General features: G+C 39.6%; 1 protein-coding gene across 1 annotated transcript in view; it reads right to left on the reverse strand.

Annotated features, from left to right (window-relative positions):
• The window catches only part of Sntb1 (syntrophin beta 1), a 241638-nt gene that overhangs the window by 136573 nt on the left and 92565 nt on the right, over nt 1-12500 (reverse strand). The gene's annotated exons all lie outside the window — the stretch shown is intronic.

The raw sequence follows: 12500 nt of genomic DNA on the forward strand, positions 1-12500 counted from the left end.
GCAAAATTCAGCAAGGGCTCAATTCCTAGATGAAGAGCTACAGGTAATGGCTGCTGAAGGATGGATAATCAGTTTTTTTCTAGAGATGGGCCCCCAATTGGTTTCCCAGTCTTAGTAGTCATCCCTGAACACATGGCTATACAAGCAACACTAATGTGATTCAGTAGATTTTGAGTGAGTGTGTGTGTGTGTGTGTGTGTGTGTGACAATAATAAGTTTGAAGCAATGTCATGAATTGGAGAGACGGTAATTGAAAGGACACAGAAGAGTTGGAGAGGGAAGAGAATGGGATGCAGATGATGTAAATATACTGTACTCATATAAAATTCTCAAAAGAATAGGTTATATTTTTGGAAAAAATCTCTGACTCTGAAAGAAACTTGCATTGGACATGCTGTAATCACCAAGCCTTTTACATTCTGAACAAGATTCAGGCTTTCTGCTTCTTTCAACACAATTATCCTATTATTTAAATTACATACCAGTGTCAGTCTTAGAACTTGCTATTACAATGTCCAGCAGTTGGGAATTGCATGTAACTTTTCTTTTTCAACTGTGACACTATCTTTTCTGATTGTAAATCATATTGTGGAAAACTGAAAACAAGTGCACAGATGATATGAAGTGCAACCTAGGCTGAAAGACTATGATTTAATGCACATGTAAAGATTCTAGCAGACATCTCATTGCCCAGGATGCTGTTATTATGCTCGGAAACAAGGGTAGACTTTTCAACTTCAATGGTGCTGGAATCATGTACACAAAGAAATGAATATGAACCTCTATATCCTAGTGGCACAATCTGTAGTAGTGGCAAAATCTTTATTTCTCAAGGCCAAGAGCTATAAAATTAACAGGTTAAATATATCATAATCTCTAAAGGCATTAAAATAAGATAGATATGCACATGTTGATGAAGCAAGACTTGGAAGATCGATGATAAAGGAAAACCCAAAGTAGACAGCGCAATATCTTTGCGTATAAAATCACAAATATAGGATGGACATGAAGGTATATATCTTTAATCATAGCACTTGCAAGGCAGAGGCAGGTGGATCTCTGAGTTTGAGGCCAGTCTAGTCTATAAAGCAAGTTCCAGGACAACCAGGGCTACACACAGGTAAACACTGCCTCAACAACCAAAAATTAAAACCAAATATACCCAGAAGTATATGTATATTTGTGATTATACATATTATATACTTTTTATGTATGTATATAGTATATATACATGTATATGTATACTATTTCAATTTAAAACTATTATCAATATTTTCTATATTTTATATCTAAAAATTACTGAAGATATATATGTATACATTTAGTCTGTATATATAATAATATATATGTATATATATGTCTATAGGTACATATACATATATGTATATATATGCATATAAACACATATAAATGTATACTAAGATATATGCTATTTAAATAGATATCTAGTGTATACATTTATATAATACATATGTATATATGTATGTACAGAATATATGTATATACATATCCATATGTGTGTATGTATAAATATTTGTACATCTACATATATCTACATATATCTACATATATATTATATAAATATATACATAATATTTATATATTTCCCATTATTTTTAGTATGAATTCTAGGAAATATTGATAGTTTATTTCAGAGGATGGAATGAAAGCCACCATAACAGAAATAGACTTTTGCTATTTATTTACTATCTTTTTATACTCTTCCATGTTTAACCACATTCATGTATTACTTTTTTAAGATTATAAGGTAGAACATACATAAGTTCTGCTCTTTCTCATGTTTGCCTTGTTCCTTAGATAGTTTTTGAGTTGGCAGGGCAACCAAGATTTCAGGAACATGCAATATAAAGTTTTCCATCCTTCTCTCTGTGAGCTTTCTACTGTGGTTCTCTATTGCATAGTGGGCAGAGATCATAGCTAAGGCCATTACCAATGACAGTGGATTAAAATGAACAAAAACTCTGGGATGGCTTGAATAAGTCAGTTCAGAAGATGGTGCTTCCATGGCGTAAGACTGAAACCAAGTTTAGGGAGACTACAGAAAGTAGCTCATAGTTTCCATCCTCAAGTGTTATAACATAAAGATGACTCTATTAATTGCTTTTGGTGCTGTATCTGGATCCTTGGGCTATATCATAGCTGCTATGAATTGGCTGAATACAGAATGTCACCATTTCCTTGCTCCACAAAGCTGTGTAATAGAGGCTACAAAGCCTGGGAGGCTGCAAAGTTGCTGCCTGACCTCACACGGGATCAGTGCCTCTAGGAAATCCTACAGAAGAAGTACAGAAGCCATGGCATGGAGTAGAATGGCCAAGGTTTATACTAGGAATCAGAGAACATAGAAGAGAACCTGTAGGTATGAATACAGCATTTACTAGAAATCCACAGCTCCATAGTCCTCCCTGCAAACCTGTCAGCAGAAATTAAAGTTACAGGAGGAGAGAGGTGACTCACAAACAGATCCTTTTAAGAAATGTGTTATTACTGAGTAATCTATTTAAAGAGGAGCACAGACATGGCTCATAACGTGTAGAAACCCCATGGAGACTGACTCTAGCTACACAAAGTTGAAATGAATGGGGCCGTTTAAAAACATGGTATTTTTACTCTTCCATAAAGTATGTGGGCTTTGTATATGTGGTGTGTGTGTGTGTGTGTGTGTGTGTGTGTGTGTGTATGTGCATGTGTGTGTGCACATGTGTATGAGTGTAAATATGGATTAAAAAAAAAAACTAGGAAGATGATGGAAAAATGTCCGGAAAAAAAGTGCTGATGGAGGATGGGAGTGGCTAGGAGAAGGGTCAGATGGGATATGGAAGAGAAAAAAGATGGAGGAGATACAAGGGAGGATCGGAGGTCACAGGAACTTGGGAAGATGGTGGAGCTGGAGAATCTACTAAATCAACAGACTTTGCCCCCAAAATAGCACAACAGTATCTAGTGTCCTATATGCTAATTTAAAAAAAAATAAAAAAGTGACTATTTTTCCTATTTCTGTAGATGGTAAAATGTGTGGCTTTGTTGTAGAATTGACTTACTGGGATATAGGGTATTCTAGCAGCAATTGGGAGGAGAGGAACTGTTCTTTGGAATGGCTTCTTGTCACTCAATCTGGCTGCGGATGAGAATGATTGCTTCAGAGTGAGACTCAAGGATGCTGTGTGGGTAAGTGCCATTTGAACTCAGCCTGAAAACATGGCCAACATCTTAAGAAACAGAAGGAAAATGACTGTCCTTTTCAAGAACACATTCTGGTTTGTAACTCTGATCACAATTCCATAGGGGAGAAAAATTTGGTTTCAGTTTGCAAGAGGAAGAAGAAAAAAAAAACCATTTGTAATGCACTCAATCATGAGCTGAATCTCGAACCAAGTTGCTTACATATTATCCTATAGTTAAGCTTTAAAATTACTATTTAAGAATTCACTTTATATTTGTTAGGGAAACCAGGGTCTATAGACAAAAAATATCTAAGCTACCATTCCTTCATTGAGTCCATGTTCCCTCAGGCAAAAGGTATGAAAATACATTGTCATCCTTTTCAGAAAAGCTTTGTAGGATTATCCTAATTCTACCAAACACATAGGTCAGTGTTCATATATACATCAATCATTCATGCTCCAAATGCTTGGGGCTCACATGGCTAGCAGTTGGGAGAGCTGCAGTGTGTTTACTCAGAGACGCTCTTTCATGGTATTTGACTATGCCACTTATATGAAAGATGCACAAAAGTTGCTTAAATTTGGATTTTATTTTAGATAGTGGAAATAATGATTTTCAGTGAGCTATACAGTGGCCCAATCACTGGCCAGTTGTAGAGAGAATTCCTGGAAAGTAGACTTGGCTACCTAAAGGAAAAGATATTAGAAACAGGCCTAACATTTTTCGAGGGCACAAAGGATTACTGTCAGTGATAACCCAAGCAATATTCCAAATATCCTGCTTAAGCATGAAAATTCTAGAAATATGTGGCTTGTCCATTTGTGGGGCAGAGCTGATAAGCATACCAAAATCTTAACCTAAAAGCAAGTATTTGCCAAGTACTCACTTCTTATGTGATACAGAATTAGAGTAATTTACATAGAAGAGATAGCATAGCAAGGTCTTGAGGAAAGTTTGCCTTCTTGGCCATAATATTAATGTAGAGTGATGCTCTTAACCAGCTCATGGGACCTCTTTCCAGACCTGCCTAGAAAGAGACAACTAACATTTCCCTGCTGACGGCTTTTGGTCCAGAGCTGGAGACAGTTCCATGGGTGAATCTTTGTATTAATGGGTCCTGCATTCAAATCCCTACAATGGATGGAATGCCAGGCATGATACAGTGCATCATCTCAGTCATGGGTCATCTCAGTGGTGAGATGAGAGGTGGAGTGAAGAAGTTGCAAGGCCGTCTGATATGATGCAGTGGCAAAGAAGAGACCCATGTCAGACAAGATAGAAGGCAAGAACACCCAAAGCTGTCTACTGACTTTTACATACATGCATGGCCCCTCACTCATAATATTCACATGCTTGCATGCACCACCCCCACAGCCTTTGTTCAGGAGTCCTGCTGAGTCAAAAACAAAAATATAAACAAAAACACTTTTATTATTTCTCTTCTTCTGTGATGGGTTTGTAACCCAGGGTCTCATTCGTGTTAAGCAGATGTTCTAGATGGAACTACATCCACGGCCCTTGGATCTTGCTTCAGGTTGATAAGCATGGAAAGCAAAGAAATGTGTTCTTCTGTGAAACTAATACCAGAAAAGACTACTGGATTTCTTTAACAGTCCATGATTTCTCGCCAGAGGAAGCCAGAACAATCCAGGGTGCTAGAGGCCACAGAATTTCTACAAGAGGGCTACACATTTCAGTCCTCTTCAATCCCTGATGGAGGACCGAGTCTCCCTATGTGGAGAGTAAGAATGGTACAGAGATGTCGGGAGGAAATACAGTAGTGGCTCTGACAAGGACAACTATATGTGAAAGTTTTTCCTCATTCTTTGTGGTCTGTATTCTAAAACCACTACCCATAACCAAGTAAGTATGGTTTAATGAAAAGAAAGGAAGGTGTTCCCTAAGTCTGAATTTGTCTGGGCCAGGTACCCCAAATGAATGCATTGAATAGAAAAGGATATTATGAATTTAACAAGTTTCAAATTTAATAAAAGATCTGGTAAGGCTACTTTGCCTCCCCAGGGTCCAGCAACTCTGCCTTCTGCCGTCTTCTGCACCCCATTTTCACTACACCTCCTGATAATTTAAAATAGATATCTGAGTTCCATCCATCGAGACCCACATCCCATGAAGACAAAGGGAAAATGGAAAAGAATAACTTGTATCTCAGTTTCTTTTCCTGTTGCTGTGATAAAACAGCCAGGCAGAAATCAACTTCAAGGAGAAATCACTTGGCTCACTGTTGCAGGTAAAGTGAAGCAGTGGCAGCACGAACCAGCTGGCCACATCATGTGCACAGTCAGGAGAAGAGAAAACAAATGGAAGCCTGCCTGCCAATGTTCAACTGAATTGCTGCTTTCCTTCAGTGTCAGGCCGAGCCGATGAAATGGTGACACCCATCTTCAGAGTGGCTCTTCTCATCTCAGTGCCCAAAACCAAGAAAAATCCCTCACAGGCTTGCTCACTGTCCACCCATTTCCTCGTGATGACGTCCAGGGGATTCCACATGTGTTAACTGAAACCAAATATACACCATCCTTCTTTTAATTCCACTTTTCCAGCCACTGTTAAGTCATTTTTGTTTACAGCTCACTGACCAAAACTTAACCCCATTACCACATCTAGATGAAAAAAGCAATTCTTTATTATGAGTAGCTCTGGCCACTTAGCTGAAAATTGGGGTGGAGGGAAATCATTACTGTAGAAGCATAAGAAAATGGATCCCAGATGCCAGGGTCCAACTTTCAGGGCCCATCACTTGGATACATTGTAATTCTGAGCCTCACAATTCAGATTCATATCAAATAACTAAGAGCCTTAGAGTAAGCTATAAAGAATTCAATGTTTCTTTCTCTTAAGCATTTCCTGGGCACTAACCCTACAACATCCTATGGTACAAGCATTATGGTCAACCCTATTTTACCAATGACACTGTACCAGAGAGGAGTTAAATCACATACCAGAGCTTTTGTTGCTAGACATTGGTAGAAGGAGGAGGTGAATTTAATAGTGTCTCAAGACCTTACATTTAATCATAAAATATACTATTTCTCACATTGCTTTAAAAATTGACGTGTTTGTGTATAAGTGTGTGTGTATGCATGTGTGTATGCCTAAGTCAATGTTTTCCTGTCCTAAGAGAAAACATTCAATTAACAGGCTGTTCCCTGTAACATAAGAGAGTTTGATTTTGTAAGCCTGAACTATTAAACTGTGGCATTTCAATAAGCACCTTTGAAGACACCATAATATATATTCATAATAGAGGGTTTAACCTGGCAGAACTGAACAGCTAGTATCTGCATAATTACACCTCCGTGTACTTACAGACACTAATTTCAGGCAAAGAGCTTTTGAAACCAATCAAGAAACAGCCAGGCCCAGTTTGGGGCACCTAATAATCAGAACTAATTAATAAACCATGGCCTTTCTGGGCATCATGAATTAAAAACTGTGGTTGAGCAATTAAGATTCTAATCTTCAGTTTCAAGAAAAAAGGGAAGTGGGAGGCCGGCTGTAAGAAGACTTCTTCAACACTGAACCAAGTTTCTTTCAATATGTTGGGAGTTTTTTATTTGAAGGACAGCCAGTTGTAAGACTTTCAAAAGAACGTTCAAGAAAGCCCAAGTTTGCTAGGCCCCCAAGTTACCACAATGAAATCTTTGTTGGATGACATTTAAAAGCAAAAGCAGACAGAGCTACACACAAGGAAATGCTTTAGGCAAGTCTAATCAGCTCTCCTACTAGGCTTGTTTCTAAGGAGCCAGAAAATGTGTTTAATATGTTCAAGTTTTCTTTTTCAAAACAACAACAACAACAAACAAGATTCAGGTTACTGGGAGGGAAAGAAATACTTTATGACTTCAGGGAGTGTGAACTCCAAATGTGAACTTCTAAATGTGATTGACAGGAGGAGATCAGCTGATGTTGAGGAAGTCAAGGATTCAGACCTTCTGTGAATCATTCAAGCTGAGCCCAGGCCGTTGTGTGTGGAATATGCTGATGAAATGCCAGATCACAGGGCCTGGTCCCTTCATGATACCTTCCTAAGTCACCTTATGAACAATACAGGAGGAAGTCGTCTCTGTTTCCAAGAAGACTGAGGAGTGATGAAAGAGGCAATCTGACTTTCTCTCACACTGCAGCTAATTTCTCAGCAGGCTGATAGTGTAGTGGGAAGAGAATTGGCCCTGGGACTCAGGGACCTGGATTATAGTTCCAGATCTGGCACTAACTAGCTTTCCAGCCCTGGGCAAGTCACTTCACCTCCCTGATCTCATTTTCCTCACCTGTCAAGGGAGGAAATAAGGTCTCCAGCTTTTAAACATTGTGCGATTTCCTAAGAAGCTGCCTCCTCTAAAAGGTATATGTGTGTATACACACATACACACACACTCTTCTCTCTCTCTCTCTCTCTCTCTCTCTCTCTCTCACACACACACACACACACACACACACAAACACACACACACACACTCATACACAATATGTCTGGGAGCTGGGGAGCTAGCTCAGTCTGTAAACTGTTGTGTTAACATGGATCTAAGTTTTGATCCACAGCAAGCCGGGAGTGGTAGTGAATGCTGTAGACTCAATACTGGGGAGCTGAAGGAACATCTTTGGGAGTTACAGGCCAAGCCGTGTAGCAAAACCAGTGAGTTATAGGTCCTAATAAGAAATTCTATTTTGCCTGGCAGTAGTGGCACATGCCTTTAATCCTAGCACTCAGGGAACAGAGGCAGGTGGATTTCTGAATTTGAGGTCAATGTGGTCTACAGAGCAATTTCCAGGGCAGCATGGGCTACACAGAGAAACTCTGCCTTGAAAAACCACTCCCTCCCACCCCCAAAAAAGAAAGAAAGAATGAAGCTCTGCCTCAAAAAAATTCATGGTAGCTGGCTCCTGAAGTACAACAAGAGAGCTCGATGTATGATCTCCACATGTATATGGATACTCATGTGCGCATAATCATACACAAAGTGCATAACCACTGTGAGCATACATGCTTGCACATGCCGAACATGCATGGGGAGATAGGAAGAATACATGAGTACACAGCTGGACCTAGGCTTCCCCACTCATATATTACAGATGTGCAGCTTCATCTGCACATGTATATAGCGAAAGATGGTTACATTTACCCTAGTCCCTTTTTTTGTGGGCCTGGGAGTTGAACCTAGGGCCTTACTATTTATTCCCAGATAGATGCTATATCACTGAGATGTATCCCTAGCCCTGATATGATCATTCAAAGGAACATGCCTTTATTCTTCAACAAAGCAAGATTGTTGCCCCACAGTATACCAGGAACACAAGGAAAGTGTCCTATTTCAAGGAAGCCCTTGTGATCACCCAGAACATACTGTTTTGTTTAGTCATCAGTGGGCTCTTTTTTTTAGGGAAGTCTGAGTGTTGGAGTTATCACAGTGGTTGAAGTAGGCTGGTCGCTGTCCCCAATGGCACCTATATTCCCATGTGTGGGATGGAGAAGGGCGTTAAGTAACAAAGAAACATAGGGATCACTTTGAAAGTTTAAGTCATAGCTAGATGGCTTTGATGATTTGCCTTTGTTTATATGGAGGTATTCATCATCTGGGCCGTACTTGCTTCCTGTCTTTGTCTTAGGTGATGTGATCTCCATCGTTCAAATGCACATGATAAAACCCTGCTTAAAATTCTGAATGTGTCAGACACCTGTCTGTCTCTGCCCTTTGTACAGGCAGTTCTCTATTTGGGGAAAATTCTGTATGCCCACCAAACTTCAGTTTATGTTAGACTTCCATTTTAGGAATGCTCAGTCTCCTCCAGACACAGCTTCCATGCGTAGTGGAAACTTCCATTGCTACCCATAGCATCAGGATGGTTAAGTCTCCGAATGACGGCTCATTTAACCTGGTGGCCCAACTGATTAACAACTGTTGTAAACGTTGGGTGACTGCAGTAGAAATTGTTAGACTCTGGAATCAGACTACAGAGTCTCAATTCCCAGCTCTTCTGTCTCACAACTATGTAGACTATGTAGACTTGGGAAGCTTTTGCTAATCATCACCTGGTTTCCATTCTTCTGTAACATGAGGAGAAAAAGTAATTCTTACCTCAGAGAGATGCTAGGTAGTTCACTGAGGTAACACACACACACAGTCAGTCTCTCTCTCTCTCTCTCTCTCTCTCTCTCTCTCTTTCACACACACACACACACACACACACACACACACACACACACACACACACGGCTTAGAATTGTGTAAAGTTGGGTATAAAGTATTCATCAGGATTTAAAAAATATAACCCAGTGAGTCTTCTATTTATGTCTATGTTATAGCAATGGCCACAAAGCTGGGTACACAGCATGGAATTACTTAGTAAATGGATGGCAAGTTACATCTCCAAGACACATGTTTTTCTTTCTCACAGACTTATTCTGAAGGAGGAAGAGTTAAAACTGATCTTTCTCCTAGGCAAAGCAACAGAGGACAGGGATTATCAGTCACTCCTTGAAGGTTTCAAGACCCAAGAGTAACAGAGGTTGGAGACTCAAGAACTGTTATACAGAATTGCAAATGGCAAAAGTTTTCTGCAAAGATCCAGAGAGAAAAAAAATTTTTTTTGACTGTATGGTCTTACAGCCTACATCATAACAGTGTCCTGCCACTGTGACACAAAGAGGTTATGAGTGATATTGTAAACACAGTGGTGTGGCTGCCTTCCAAATAGAACTTCATTGACAACAGGCAGCAGGCTAGATTTGAGTCACAGGCTGTCACTTGCCAAATCTGACTATAATACAATAAATGTAACTAGGAGTTAATGACTGCTTATCATATTTTGAACCCTTTCCTGAACATAATGGGAATGTTAGCCCATTAAGGGCATGTCTATGAAGCAAAGCCTAAAATTCTGCCATATAAGCAAGGAAAAGTATGGCAGTTTCTTGCCTGATGTCATCAGTGATGACTTGGGGTGCAGGAAGATGAGCTGAGGTAGTCTTTCTCTAAGACCCCAACTCCTAATTACTCCAGATGCCATCTTCTAAGACATTACATGCTGTTACACACAGAATTTTGTTTCTCTACCACAAAAGCTTTTTAGAAAGCATGCTTGATACAATGATCTGGTCTGTCAATCATGTCTTAGAGTTGGTAACTTATCAACACATACAAATATGGCTTTGCATAAAATAAAACACAAGCCAGTTTAAAGAAGGCTGAAGCAGTGGAACTGTGGTCCCTCCGCATCCTCTAGCCCACGCGTGAAGCTGTAAGATTAAATAGGGGTAAATGAGGGTAAAAGTATAACCTGATTGTTGAACGGTCAACAAAGAAGCTGTGCATTAAAAAAGAAGGGGGAAGGTGCTGTGGTGAAGATCGTGAATGTTAGGGTCTAATGCTGGAGTTAAATTACTAATTCTTCAGTGTAGTCCCAAGAAACTCACTTAGCTCCCTCTTCTGTTACTTATATCTGTCTCACAGGGCTGTTATGAGATCAAATAAACTAAGACCGTGCGTGTCAGTTACCACTGTGAAGAGTTATCTCTAGTACAATAGAAAGGGTTTAAGAGACACAAATATATATGGGTTAGAATAAAATTACTTTGTTGTTTTTGTAGAGGAAGAAGAGTCAGCGGACACAGATAATGGAGGTCACATCTGGGCTTATTCACAAGGATTCCACCAAAATGGTGACACCCCAATTGCTAGTGACATTTAAGCTGAAACTGGATGTGGTATATCCCAGCCATGTTGTAGAGAAGAATTCTGCTTTGTGGAAGAGTTGATTGTTTCTCAAATCCTTTAAGCTGTCACATGCTATGCTGTGATTCCTTGTGGAATGTAGTTAATCAAGATACTAATCCAACGTCTTCAATAGAGTGAGGTCAATTTGCACTGCATTAGCAGATAAAGTCAGGCAGTGTGTTTCTTCATTATCAAATGATTTGCTGTGTAACAGCCAGGCAACTTGATAAGTTGAGTCTTAGAATCCTCCTCTCAAAAATGAGGTAAATAAATATGTTCCTTAAGACAGGCAATGCAATGTGGTCGTTCCATGTATGAGGCTCAGGTCAGAAGATCTGTGCTTAAATCCCAAATCTTACAATGAACAGTGGGGCCTCATTAAGGAAGGTCTGACACTGTGTGTGACTCAGTTTCCTCCCTGGGTCATAGCATTACCTGTCCTATCTCACAGGATCACTCTAGGGGTTGACTACAAAACCGTTCAGAAACCACACTTAACACTCAAATTTAAATGTTATTATTATAGTATTAGCATAATTATTGTTAATGGGATTTCAGTGAGAAAATGCATTGCAAGGACACTCCAGCAAGCACATAAAGAATCAGAAGAAAGAGAAATGAGGGTCATGCTAAAAGGCTTTTTATTCATCTTAGTCTGGGGATGTTGTGCTCTCAGGGTAATAATAGAGACCTCATACAGCAAAGTGCGTGGAGAGGGTAAGACGAGGGTTCCTCAAACCAGACAGTATTGTGACTACTACTAATTTTCAGTGCTCACAATTTCATATCATGCTTGTTATCATGTTCTCCTGAAATGGGCATAAGAAAGACCTTTTAGAATCTGACAACAATTTGAGACTTTCATGTCCCAGGAAGTGAGACTGCAAGAACGTACCCAATGAATCAGACCTCTTCTGCAAACCACATAAACAGATGCAAACACAGTCCCCAGAGGCAAGGCCTGTAGGACCTTAGAATTGACCTCATTGGGCATGTGCACAGGAGGTTTTTAAATTTTTTTTCTAAAGGTCAAACTCAGACTGGTCTTGCTTAACTCTCTCTCAGGAGACTCATTTCTAAGAATTAGATTGGGATGACACACAAATGGCCTAAGTAGCTCTTTGGGATTTGGGGGGGACGAAGGGAGGGAGGGAGGGAGGGAGGGAGGGAGAGAGAGAGAGAGAGAGAGAGAGAGAGAGAGAGAGAGAGAGAGAGAGAACAAAACTCCAAATCTCCAGAAGCTTCATGTGACTGTGAGCAGATAAGATAGACTTCTTTTGCTAAAAGGAACCGAAGGTGGTAAGCATTAATAAACAGATATAACTGCTAACAACAAATTAACTCAGATACAAAGTAACAGTGTAAAAGACAACTGAGGTTATGAAACTTCAATGCCTGGCAAGTATCTAACCTGGAATTTGATGCCACATCTCATAAATCTGCTTGGGAAGTCCCTTTCAGTAGGACTTCTGCACAAATCAAGTACCATAGGAACATGGGTTAGATGAGCAATTAGTTACTGCCTATGCATAGAAAAATATATGGATAAATTAGACATGTTTAAAGTAATAAACATATCCT

This window comes from Arvicanthis niloticus, chromosome 13, assembly GCF_011762505.2.
Source record: "Arvicanthis niloticus isolate mArvNil1 chromosome 13, mArvNil1.pat.X, whole genome shotgun sequence".
Taxonomy (NCBI): domain Eukaryota; kingdom Metazoa; phylum Chordata; class Mammalia; order Rodentia; family Muridae; genus Arvicanthis; species Arvicanthis niloticus.